An 11,432-nucleotide genomic window follows, 5' to 3' on the forward strand; every position below is an offset into this window, starting at 1 on the left:
TTGTATCAATTATATTTTTCATGTATGCGGTTTCTGATGCACTGGATCTTATTGCTGGTGGCACTAGAAATTATCCCACGGAAGTTGTTGAACTAGAATATGCGAATTAAATATTTATCACTGTAATTGGATCCAAGAATTATTTCCAGAGCACAACTGGAATCCGACCAGGGTGATTTGATTGAAGCAACATAAGCTGATTACGAAATTTTAATTAAGTCATTTGAATCCGGTTCATCGTTATACGGTACTCTGGTAGATAATTTAATTACCTACCCTCCTTGTTTTTTTTTTTGGTTGGAGAACCAAATGAGAGAGTACCTACTAGGTTGCACCACTCGGGTAAAACACGAAAATGATAACTACAACTTTTATTGACACATAAAATGCAGTCTCGGGTGGCGTTTTTTAGACCTTTTGCAACACAACACAAAATTACAGTCGGTATAAAATTGCAAATACAGTTGCGGAGCTTTACGGATGAATCATGGTGACACTAATAACAACCCAATAATGGGCAATCCTCTCTAACCCATCAGAGCATGGTTTGGCTCAGCGAGGTTCAGCTCGGTTCAGCGATTCGTGTTTGAGCTTCAGACAGGAGGATGTATGGATGGAAAACGTTTTATTAGCAGTTTGCTGTAAAACTATTAACGTGCGCTCAAATTTATGTGTTAATAATTTATCATCATAAATTTAGAACCCGGACAGGAACCGTCCCTCGCCAGAAACTTTCCTCATTCATCACCTCCGGTTGTGCTGCTACTAGCATCTACTACTAGAACTTCAATTGATGTTGTTGTTGTTGTTGTTGCTGTTGCTGTCGAGTTGGGAATGAGTATTGCGACTTTCCGGGCAGACTTTGTGAGGAAATAATCTTCGCCTGGATGGTCCCACGATGCACATTGGTCTACTTACTTCGGTTGAATTATGATGTTTCGATAAAATTTACTTTAAAATAACCTAATTCGAATAACAATAAATTGATAAAAAGTCCGCTTCGTCATTGAAGGATAAAATAGAATTGTGAGTGAAAAATATTCTAATTAACACACCGTGCAAAAAGAGGAAAACATCTCCTCCTGGTCAGCAGCACCAGTCCGCGAAAGTGTGAGCGTTTGTTAGTTTAGTGAAGTTTAAATTTTCCTTCTCGGTCTTTAGCTTCCTTGCAATTGCCATGTCTCGTGGTCGCTCCAAAAGTGCCAACAGTCAAAGGTAGAAAGTGTAAAACTCAACTTTGTGCTTTGTGCAGCAGCAAAAACGTGTTCGTTCATATACAGACCGTCATCGGCAACGTGCTGCCATGTTCATTTGCTGTGTAATGTTTCTTTTAAGGTTTTTTGTTCCAGGGAAAATGAGTTCACTTTAAAACAGGAATTAAAACAATTGCTCTAAAGATGCTGACAGATAGAATCTTTAAAATTGAGCATGTGAACATTCTTGTTCAACAAACATGCCGAGAAATTCAACCGTTTTATACGATTATATTAATTTTTTTTTTCAAATATTGTTCAAGTTGTAGCGTGAAAACAATCAAAATCTGGAAGTAGGAATATGATTTACGTAATATAATGACAGAGCACCTATACGAAATTTGGCTCTTAGTTGCGTATGTATTTACGCAACGCCATTTTTATTATCGCTAACCACTGCACAGATATCTGACCTTGAAGATGTCGCCAGATATTGGAGACAACCGACCAATTCCTTGAACGGCTGATCGGTGATAACTTCACCATCGTCCAGCTTTGTCCACCGAACGTTGGTGTCAAGCGGGGTGCCTACGGGTTTACAATCGGCTATACCAAATCGCTGCAAAACCTTCTCGACGTATCCTGATTGCAAAATCTTGATGATTCTCTTGCTGAAATCTCGCTTGTGAAAGTCTTGACCTCCAGCAGATCCTTCATTTGGAATAACCTTCCAAGCTCGGTTTTTATCCAGATAACCTCTGATAAATCTTTGCCAGCAATCAGGATGTCGTCCACGTACAGGGTGAGAATGAGTCCTCGCTTGCAGGATCGGTAAACGCAGCAGTCACTCTTCAACGGAACGAAACCAAGTTTTCGTATCTCGTCGTCGAATCGCTGATTCCAAGCACGACCCGCTTGTTTCAAGCCGTACAGGCTTTTCTGCAGCTGAACCACCTTCGATTTGCCGATGTCGTCATTTGGCAACAGCATGAAGATAACCTCTCCTAAATTTCCGTTAAGAGATGCAGTTTTGACGTCCATCTGATGAACGACCATGTGGAGTTCGTTTGCAAACGCCAAGACTGTGCGAACACTCTCCATTTTGACCACCGGAGCGAAGGTTTCCCAGTAGTTCAGTCCAGGTCTCTGAGAACACCCTTTTGCAACCAATCGTGCCTTGTAGCGACCGTCATCCTTTATGGTGAACACCCACTTCGATAGAATGGGTTTTCTTTGACCTGGGGGTAAGCTGACCGCTTCCCAAGTCTTGTTTTCTTCTGAGGCAACCATCTCCTCGTCAATGGCGGTCTTCCAGGACTCCCAGTCGTCTCGGCGCTTCATTTCGTAGATGTTTTGAGGTAGCTCCTCATCAATAACAGCGGCTACGTTGGCCACGTACCGTTGAGTAACTCCTCGAGTTCGCTGACTTCGTCTCAGCGCCGGTTCCGGATCGAAGGAATTTTGTACATCATCGTCGTCCTCATCGTCTGGGAATTCTGCACTACTTTCATAGTCGCTTTCGCCGGGTTCATCCTCAATCGCACTGTTGCTCACTGTTTGAATGGGATCACCAGGCACATCGGCTAACCCTCGGATGTGGGTTCGGGTGATGACACTTCGGCTAACCGCTCGACAGTGTTTTGTTGTTCTGGAACATTGGCTAACCGCTCAAATGTTGATTCTGGCTCTGTTGAAATCTCGGGCTTCTCGATGGATGAGGGGAGTGGATCTACGCGGTTTTGTTCAGGCCCCATCATGCTGGTTTCATCGAAGACTACGTTTCGATGGATTTCAATGGATCGACTCGACCCGTTCAAAAGCCTGAACCCGTTGTTTGCATAGCCCACAAAAACAAGTCGTTTGGATTTTGGATCGAGCTTTTGCCGCTTTTCCTTCGGAATCTTTGCGTACGCTGGGCACCCGAAAATCCGAAGATTATTCAGCCTGGGTTTTCGACCAAACCACATTTCATAAGGAGTCTTGTTAACCACAAGACCCCATGTTGGTGACCGGTTCGTAGGGTACGCAGCGCACAAAACGGCTTCGCCCCACATAGCCTTCGGTTGCTTACTGCCATGGAGCATCGCCCTTGCCTTTTCCATCAGAGTTCGGTTGGCTCGTTCGCTGACGCCGTTTTGTTGCGGAGTGTATGGGACCGTGAATTCCATCTGAACTCCTTTCTCAGAACAATGTCGTTGAAAGTCGTTGCTGATGTATTCACGCCCGTTGTCGCATCGCAGGTTGCACAACTTCTGACCGAAGTGTGCTGTAGCCATCGCCTCGTACTGTTTAAACCGCTCGAAGACCTCGCTCTTGTGCTTGAGTAGATACACGACCATGAAGTGGGTATAGTCGTCGATGAAGGCGGAATAGCGGAATCCGTCAAACGTCGGCACCTCCATGTACCCACAAACGTCGGAGTGCACAAGCTCGAGTGGTCTAACCGACCGAGGGAGCTTTGCATTGTTGAATTTGTTGGCTGTCTGTTTTCCTGCCATGCAGCTTTCGCTGACAGCTTGGTTTTCAATTTTGGCTGGTGAATGACAGATACCCTCTGCCATTTTGTTGCGAACCAACTGCTGCACTGACGCGAGACCAAGATGACCTAGCCTCATATGCCATTTTTGTGTAGTCGTTCCAAACAGCGCTTCCCGATGAGACTGACCAGACCACAGAAAATCAAGACAATACAAGCTATCAACGATTTTTCATTCAGCAAACACCTCCCTAGAATATTCGAACCGAACTTGGTTGCCCAGAAAAATCACCCTTTTCCCGTTCTCGGTGCATTTTCGAACTGAGAGTAAATTCTCTTCCAGTTCGGGTATAAAAAGAACGTTGTAGAGTATTATGGGCTTTATTGATTTTCCAACTACGCTCTTCAAAACAACTTTGCCAGTTTTCTTCGCACGTAAACTCTCGCCAGATTTAGCCGTTTCAATAATGACGGGCTCGGAAAGGTCTCTGACGTCCTGGAGAAGTCCTTCATCCTGGACCATGTGCTGAGTGGCGCCAAAATCGACGACAAATTTGACCCTGCGCTCTTTTCGTCCGCTGGTAACCCCAGCAGTTGAGCGTCGAGCTTCAACAGCCACCATAACTTTTCCACGTCGGCCTTTACGTTGGGCTGGGCAACGATTTTTGTAGTGCCTTGGTTTGCCACACCCGAAGCAAATTATCTTCTCCGCCTTTCTGGCCTTCATCGCGGAGTTTGGTGCTGAATTCCTTGTTGGAAAGTCCCCTCGACTTTGAAATGCTAGCTCTGCGTCCAGGAACATTCTTTTCAGCTCCAGTATCGGTTTCGCGCAAAGGTCCGCAATCGGTAGAACGGTCAAACATGGTTGTAATCGTTGGGAACCGCCGAGATCAGCGCGTGGACCTTTTCATCCGCCGGGATGTTTGCACCCATGCGCTCAAGCTCCCGAACAATCAGATCGTATTCCTCAAACAATTGACTCAACGATCTGATGTTCCTCCGGTGTTTGAGGTCATGGATATCCAAGAATAAGTACCAACGCGCTGGTAAATCTTCACCAAGATGTCCATGGCCTCCTTGGCATATCGTACCCCGACTATGCGGTTAAGGACCATGTTGTCGACGGCCATCACGATCTCGTCCAGTGCCTCGGAGTCCTCGTTTTTGCGCTTCTGGAGGGCTACCAGGGGCCGTTCCTCCTCTGTGGGCTCCTTCATTGGGATGGCATAATCGTCTTCCTCAGGGGTTCGCACCATGGTGTGGATGAGGTTTTTAGCGACTAATCGGCGCTCAATCCTCCACTTCCATGCTGCGAAGGTCTCCTCCCGGCCGTCGAAAAGAAAGTCACGCATGCTACCCGTGGTGACGGCATCGAGAGTACCCCTCTCGGAAGACGGTCCTCCCCGGGCTGGGTAACTGGCGGAGTCGAGAGTAACCCTCTCGGAAACCGACCATTCCCGGGCTCGTTCCTTGGATGCTGGTTCCTCCGGATTCCTGGTGGACCTCGCTTCCTTCTTCGGAACCTGGGCTTGGGACATCTTGGCTGACCACCTCGGACCTCGACTGATTCCTGGATGACCTCTTCGATCCTTGGGATGACTTCGTGGGACCTCTGGCTACCTCTCCGGACCTCTGACTGGCTGGAATGCTCCTGGACTCGCTAACCGCAAGTTTTCGAAGAATTTCTTTATAGTACCCCTCTAACGCTATCTCTTATTCCTCACCAGACGTGTCTGGTCCCATAACCTGTTGAATTCAATGATTTAGCAACAGGGAATTGGTTTGGAAATGAGATACCATTTATTCATTTCTGTTCATCAAGTCCTTATAAGCTAACTTAGACCTATAGCGATAACAATCTTGTCGCTTAACCTAGGTGATTCTCAACTCAGAATCATTTCTCAAATACTATCACATTCTGAGCTAACCACCCAGAATAAACTGCCAACACTGCAGGGTAACTCATAACCACTAGCTGTGTTGGCTGAGTTTAGCGTGCATGATGACAACATTTATATTGTTGTCATCATCTTTAACTACACGCAGAAAAATAGAAATTAGTTTCAAAGGAAAGTGCCGCAAAAACAAAGGATTTTTTCCTTTGATTTTGGGACAAATAAAAATTCCTTCGATTCAAAAACATTTTCTTTTGTTTCGAAGAAATGCTTTCCTTTGAATCAAAACTTTTTCTTTGATTCGAAAAACAAAATGCTTTTGATTCAAAAGTCTTTTCGTTTAATTTTATGAACTTTTCGTTTGTTCCAACGGTATTTGGGTTTCAATTTAAAAGCATTTGTTCTTCAATTCTACTTTTTGTTTTAATAATTCTAGTACTACATATTAATTTTCTTCCAATTGGAAAAAAAAGAAATCAAATATGGTTTACAACATTTCATTTATTTAGATTACATTATCACATTCACATTATCGATTTTCCCTATGATTTAAGTTTTGAACCGGTACATCTGTAAATAAAGAGAAGAACAAAATGTACACATTAAATTTTTACATAGCGCACATAATACGAAGTTATGACAAAAATGCTTCTCTTGTTATGAAGCTCACAAAAAACGATATTAAGCTAAATAATGCTAACAATTAAAAATTAAAATTGCATGGAAAGTACTTACTGAACGATGTTTGTTGGCGACAGTTCCTTTCGAACAACTCATGAAGGGTTTCGGCGCCAGATTTCTCCTTGGACCGGATCGGAAGGAATTAGTTGGATGAATGGTTGCCCTGAAAAAGTTTGTTAGGTTTGTTTATTTGAAATTAAATTGATTTTGAAAGACTTACCTAGGAGTCACTATCGTCTGCCCTCTTAAAGCTGCCAAGACTTTCCTACGCCGGATCTTGTGTTTCCGGTGCTGTCTGGCTGTTGCGCGGCAAACCTTCTTGCCGTCCCGTTCACCAAAAAGAAGCTACTGAAGATGTCGACTGTTTGACGAAAAAATACTTTGATTCAAAAGAAAATTCATCTAAATCAATGAATTTTCACATTGATTCTGAGTCAAAAAAAAAATTCTTTAAACTCAAATTAAATACTTTGATCCAAAAATTTGGAACATTGGTTTAATGGAAAACAATTTCGGTTCAATATAAAATTTACTTGAATCAAGGGAAATGGATTTTGTTTCAATGTACACGTGGTTTTTGAATCGAAGATGTATTTTTTTTATCTCAATGGTACTACTTTTCGCTGCGTGTATCATCCGCTATTGTTCTCAATATGCGAATTGACAAAAGAGAATGAAACCAAAACAATCGGTTTTGGTTTTGTTCCAATGTGGCCGCGAAATTCGAGTCCAGAATATCGTAAGTATCAACAACTATGAAAAGTACTATTCTGCCTATTTTTTTAGAACATTAAATTTCCAGCAATGTTATGTTTACAGAAAAAAAACCTTTAGCAGGGCCGGATTATGTTATCAAGTAGCCTGGGGCAATTTTTCTCGGGGGCCCCTATAAATCGATTTTTGTTTTATTCCATCCCAGAGAATGCATTAAACTTTTACATATAAATACACCATAGCGGAAGAGTTAATCAACAATTTTAAAATCAAAATTCTGATAAGAGCTGGTGAATGGAAAATTACTTCGAAATTAATTTCATAACTCACCAACTAAAATTCACTGTTTCAAAAATTCAAAAATACAGGTAAAATTAAAGTATTAAAGGTTTTCTAAGAATCATTGATCGGTAAGTGCATCTTCGAAAGCAGAATAAATATTTTCCTAATGAGTCATGTCAATTGGAAAGTAATATTATTGTTAAAGGAGTAAATTTAAAATGAAACATTTGAAATGTAAAACCTAAAGCTTGAGTTTATCCTAAACCACGATTCAGTGTCTTGAATTAAATGAAAAATCAAATCAAGGTTTAAAAAACAAATTACGAATGAAATCAAATACCATATTGGGAATCAAAATTGCAATCAAATCCAAAGCAGGATTTGCAAAATTTATAACCATTCAAAGAAATTCGCAATGAGAATGTTTTGATGAATATAATGTGAAAATTTTTTGTTTGAAAATGGTATGATGGTATGATGAATTCAGAATATTTAATCCAGTAGAAGTTGATTTATAAAATTAACATCAGCTATCTTAGCATTGATTGTATGAAACTTTAGTTAAATCAGTTGGAAAAGTTTAAATTCAAATTTAAAATGAAAGACTGGAATAGAAATTAAATAAAGCAATTCAGTATTTCCAATTAATCTAATTTAAGCAAATACAGAGTTTATTTTTTTAAATTGATTTTCAGAAAAAAATATGAACCAAAGCAAATTTCAATGATAATTGAAAAGTTTATATTGATTTTGCACATTTCATGCTCTTATTTATGCATTAAAAATAAGAATTCTAGATTGTCCAGTTTTATTTATTTAATTCCCAGAAAAGCTCGAGAAAATATGCTATTTAAATATTTTTCAATGTTCTTTTTCCTTTCTTTCCATTTTACGACTTTTAACTGGACGTGGAAAACTAGGGGTATGTTCCTTATCCTTCTATTCTTTTTTTTTTCTTTCTGCAAATCGTCTTCTTAGTACTCCTAATTATTGTTATTTTTAACCTTCATGAAGCAAAATATATTCTTTATTAAATTATCAAGAGATTATGGTGTTTTACATGATGTTAAAATTTTAAATTGGGCGAAATTTTTCGAGCTAGCTTCATCAAAATTGTTGGAACGATTTGAACAACGTTTAATTGAAATTTTTAATTTTCTTCCTATTTTTTTTTTTGGATTCTCCTTAGACTTGTCTAGATTTTATGTAGAAAAATTCGAAGTCCAATGCATAGACTTTACAGGGTCCTACATAATTTCGGAAAATACTGCAATTCTTACTCTAGGGGACCCCTAACTTATAAAAGTGTGAAAATATTCGAAATAATTTTTAACAGGGGCGTCTTAGTTGTTAAATGTTTCGATTCAATTGCAATTTTCTATTTTCAATTTCCATTCACGATTTTTAGAACTTCAATCATTATAATTATAGTAAAATTTCTTTTTTCTTGGAGGGTCCCCTGATCCGGAGGGCTCGGTCCTATTTCCCTGACTGCCACCCGTTAATTCAACCTTGATCTTTGACAATTGTGGTGAAAATGGATTAAAATACTGTCAAGAATGTCGTATAACATTTGTATTTGTGATATTTTTGTAAAAAGTATAATGATTGGCAAGAATCTGCTATTGTGGTAAGAAGTCCATAGTTTTTAAGACAAACACCCTTACTTCAAAATCTAAAAAGAGTGTAGTCTAGTTTGTTATTTTCACAATCTATGGTCTCAACAAACCGATATTACATTTATTTGATTTTTAAAATGATCCTGTCATGTTTTGTCATGCTGTCATACCCGGAAACATGTAACAGTTGCCCAAAAAAATGAAATCCAGTTAATCTCAAATCAGCTAAATCCACCAACGGAATTGTCCCCTGCTCGTCTTAAAAGTCATAAAAGGATATTGGATTAAAAATCAGTGGAATTGAAGAATAAGGACGGAGGGTGCAGTTACCTAAAATACTGGTTAGACGAGGGATTGGGTGGGTAAAACGGACCGAAACAACGAATGAGAATGTGTGCTTTTACTTTAATTAGATACCAAGATTAAAATATGAATATATTTTACAAACGACATTTAATACTCTTTTTTTTATTTTTACATGAACTGCCATTAAAACCTTCATTTTCTTCTCAGATAGTTTTTTGATCTGATGAATGGTTTGTTTACTAAGGGTTTATATTTAATGCAGTAGAGATTTAAGTTGTTTATTTTAAAGGTTTTTTTTAAAGAGAAACAAAATTTATTTAATAAAAATGCATAAAAACATCTACATATATCAATTAAACAACACCATATTCGTTCTTTTTTTATGTTAACTTTTTGGGTTATGCCAACTAAAATATACTCCCATGCCAAATTGGCTCTATCAGTTCTCGAGCTATGCTAACATTGGGAGACCCCCTTCCTTCTTCCAGTGAGAACAAGGGGTCTCAAACCACAATAGAAACCTTTTTTGGACTCACACTTTTGCACTCACCTGCCAAGTTATGCAGTAATTATGAGTTTTAAGGAAAATAATTAGATTTTAAATGAAAGTGTAGAAATTACCTCGTTTACTTTTTAAAATCCCGCATATAACATAACAAAAATTGGGAGTTTTATGAAAAGTTTTGTATAATTTTTTAAGCTATCCAGAGGATTGGCTTATTGAAATAAACTTTAAGATTTCAAGGACTTTATCAAGCTTTTACATAAACGCAATGATTTGTCTACAAATCCCATTTAAGCTTAAATTAGGAGGAATATTTTCCAAATAAAACTTCAGTGTGTTAACTAACTCATTGCTCAACTGCTTGCATTATTGTGTTCACATCATTCTTCATGTCTAATGGAACTTTTTTTGCTTATTCGATGAACCAACGAGAACTTTCTCTTTCTGCTCAACCATCTTAGCATTCTCGGCAAGACGAAAACCAAGATGATCGTTTGAGGTTTTCCACTCCGACTGCTCAGAGGCAAATTGAAAGAGCAAGACGAAGCTTCTGCTACTGCCGTCGTCTTCGAACTGAACCATTTTGGGCAGAGGCAAAGCTTTACGTATAAATAAATTATATGCTATAATTAAACTTAATTATGGGAACCGTATGCAGGACTCCAACTGCACAACTCCTTCGCAGACGAAAATTCGGGAAGCCCCAGAGTCAAGTGGGTTGGTTTTCGGTGGGGTTCAATTTGCTCAACAATTACTGCTAAAAATTTGGTCGTTTGCTTTCAGCAAACTTGCGGTTTGAGATTTGCATTTAACCATGCACCGATAAACAAGATGTTTTATGTGGTTTTCAATTAGGTTACAAGCTGTTGTTTGTGATGAATCACAGTTCGGTTCCCAGTTGTAAGTATGTTAACGTTGAGAGCTCGCATTACTTTGAAAAGTTTATCATCAAGGTTTTGACAGAACGATTAAAGGAGGGAGATGGGGGCAGCTCATTGCGGTGTTTACAAATCATCCACTTCAAAGTGTCAGAACCCTTGTCCTTGAAACGGGGACCTAAACCGACGTCAAGCGTAAACTAAATTGAAATCTGCTGTCAAGCCACCATGGTTTCGTGAGCGAGATGACAACATTGCATGCTAAATCCAGCCAAAAATATCGGTGGCATGAAGCAGACGAGCTAAGCAAAGTGCCCCCAATCCCCTACTCCGGAAATGTTTCTCAGCGAAAACAACGGAGAAAATGCAAACATCACCGAGACGGGGACATCACGGCCAATCCGAAGTTCATAAATATGCTTGGCTAGGGTGCCAAAAATGTTGTACCAATACATTGTAGGTACGGGTATGGATGTACTGTATATTTGATCCTTCTAGTGAAAACATTGTGTAGTCCTCTTAGTCTTATGGCTTTGTAAGATAATAACAATACCAGGAACTGATTGTCAAAAAAGGATCAGTGCAAACCTTTGATAATGTTGAAAATACGTTCTCCCATCATTTATGTTTTCATGTTCTACTCTCATACCAAGTGTTTCCATAAATAGGATGAAACTCAGTCCCACGAATCCTCATAAACTACGAGAACAGACATGTCAGAAAACTAGGATATCTCTAAGCCAGATTCCGGCTGGACATCATCTCAAGCTTTTATCTGTCTCGGACCGATTCGTAGCGATAGGATGCGATAAATATCATACGATCCGAGAGAGACTGGAACGGAACCTCGAAAGCAAGCTACCGCGCATAACCAGGTTCGTGA

The 11,432-nt window shown here is 39.6% G+C and overlaps 1 long non-coding RNA gene across 1 annotated transcript; it reads right to left on the reverse strand.

Annotated features, from left to right (window-relative positions):
- Positions 1–6,069: 6,069 nt before the first annotated feature.
- LOC129749924 (uncharacterized) lies at positions 6,070–6,713 on the reverse strand. The gene is made up of 3 exons (XR_008738216.1): positions 6,466–6,713; positions 6,300–6,408; positions 6,070–6,134 (listed from the first exon to the last, which is right to left on the reverse strand). It is a non-coding gene; the product is annotated as an uncharacterized LOC129749924 (long non-coding RNA).
- Between the last annotated feature and the right edge of the window lie 4,719 nt (positions 6,714–11,432).

The sequence above is a fragment of the Uranotaenia lowii genome, chromosome 2 (assembly GCF_029784155.1).
Source record: "Uranotaenia lowii strain MFRU-FL chromosome 2, ASM2978415v1, whole genome shotgun sequence".
In the NCBI taxonomy this organism is placed as follows: domain Eukaryota; kingdom Metazoa; phylum Arthropoda; class Insecta; order Diptera; family Culicidae; genus Uranotaenia; species Uranotaenia lowii.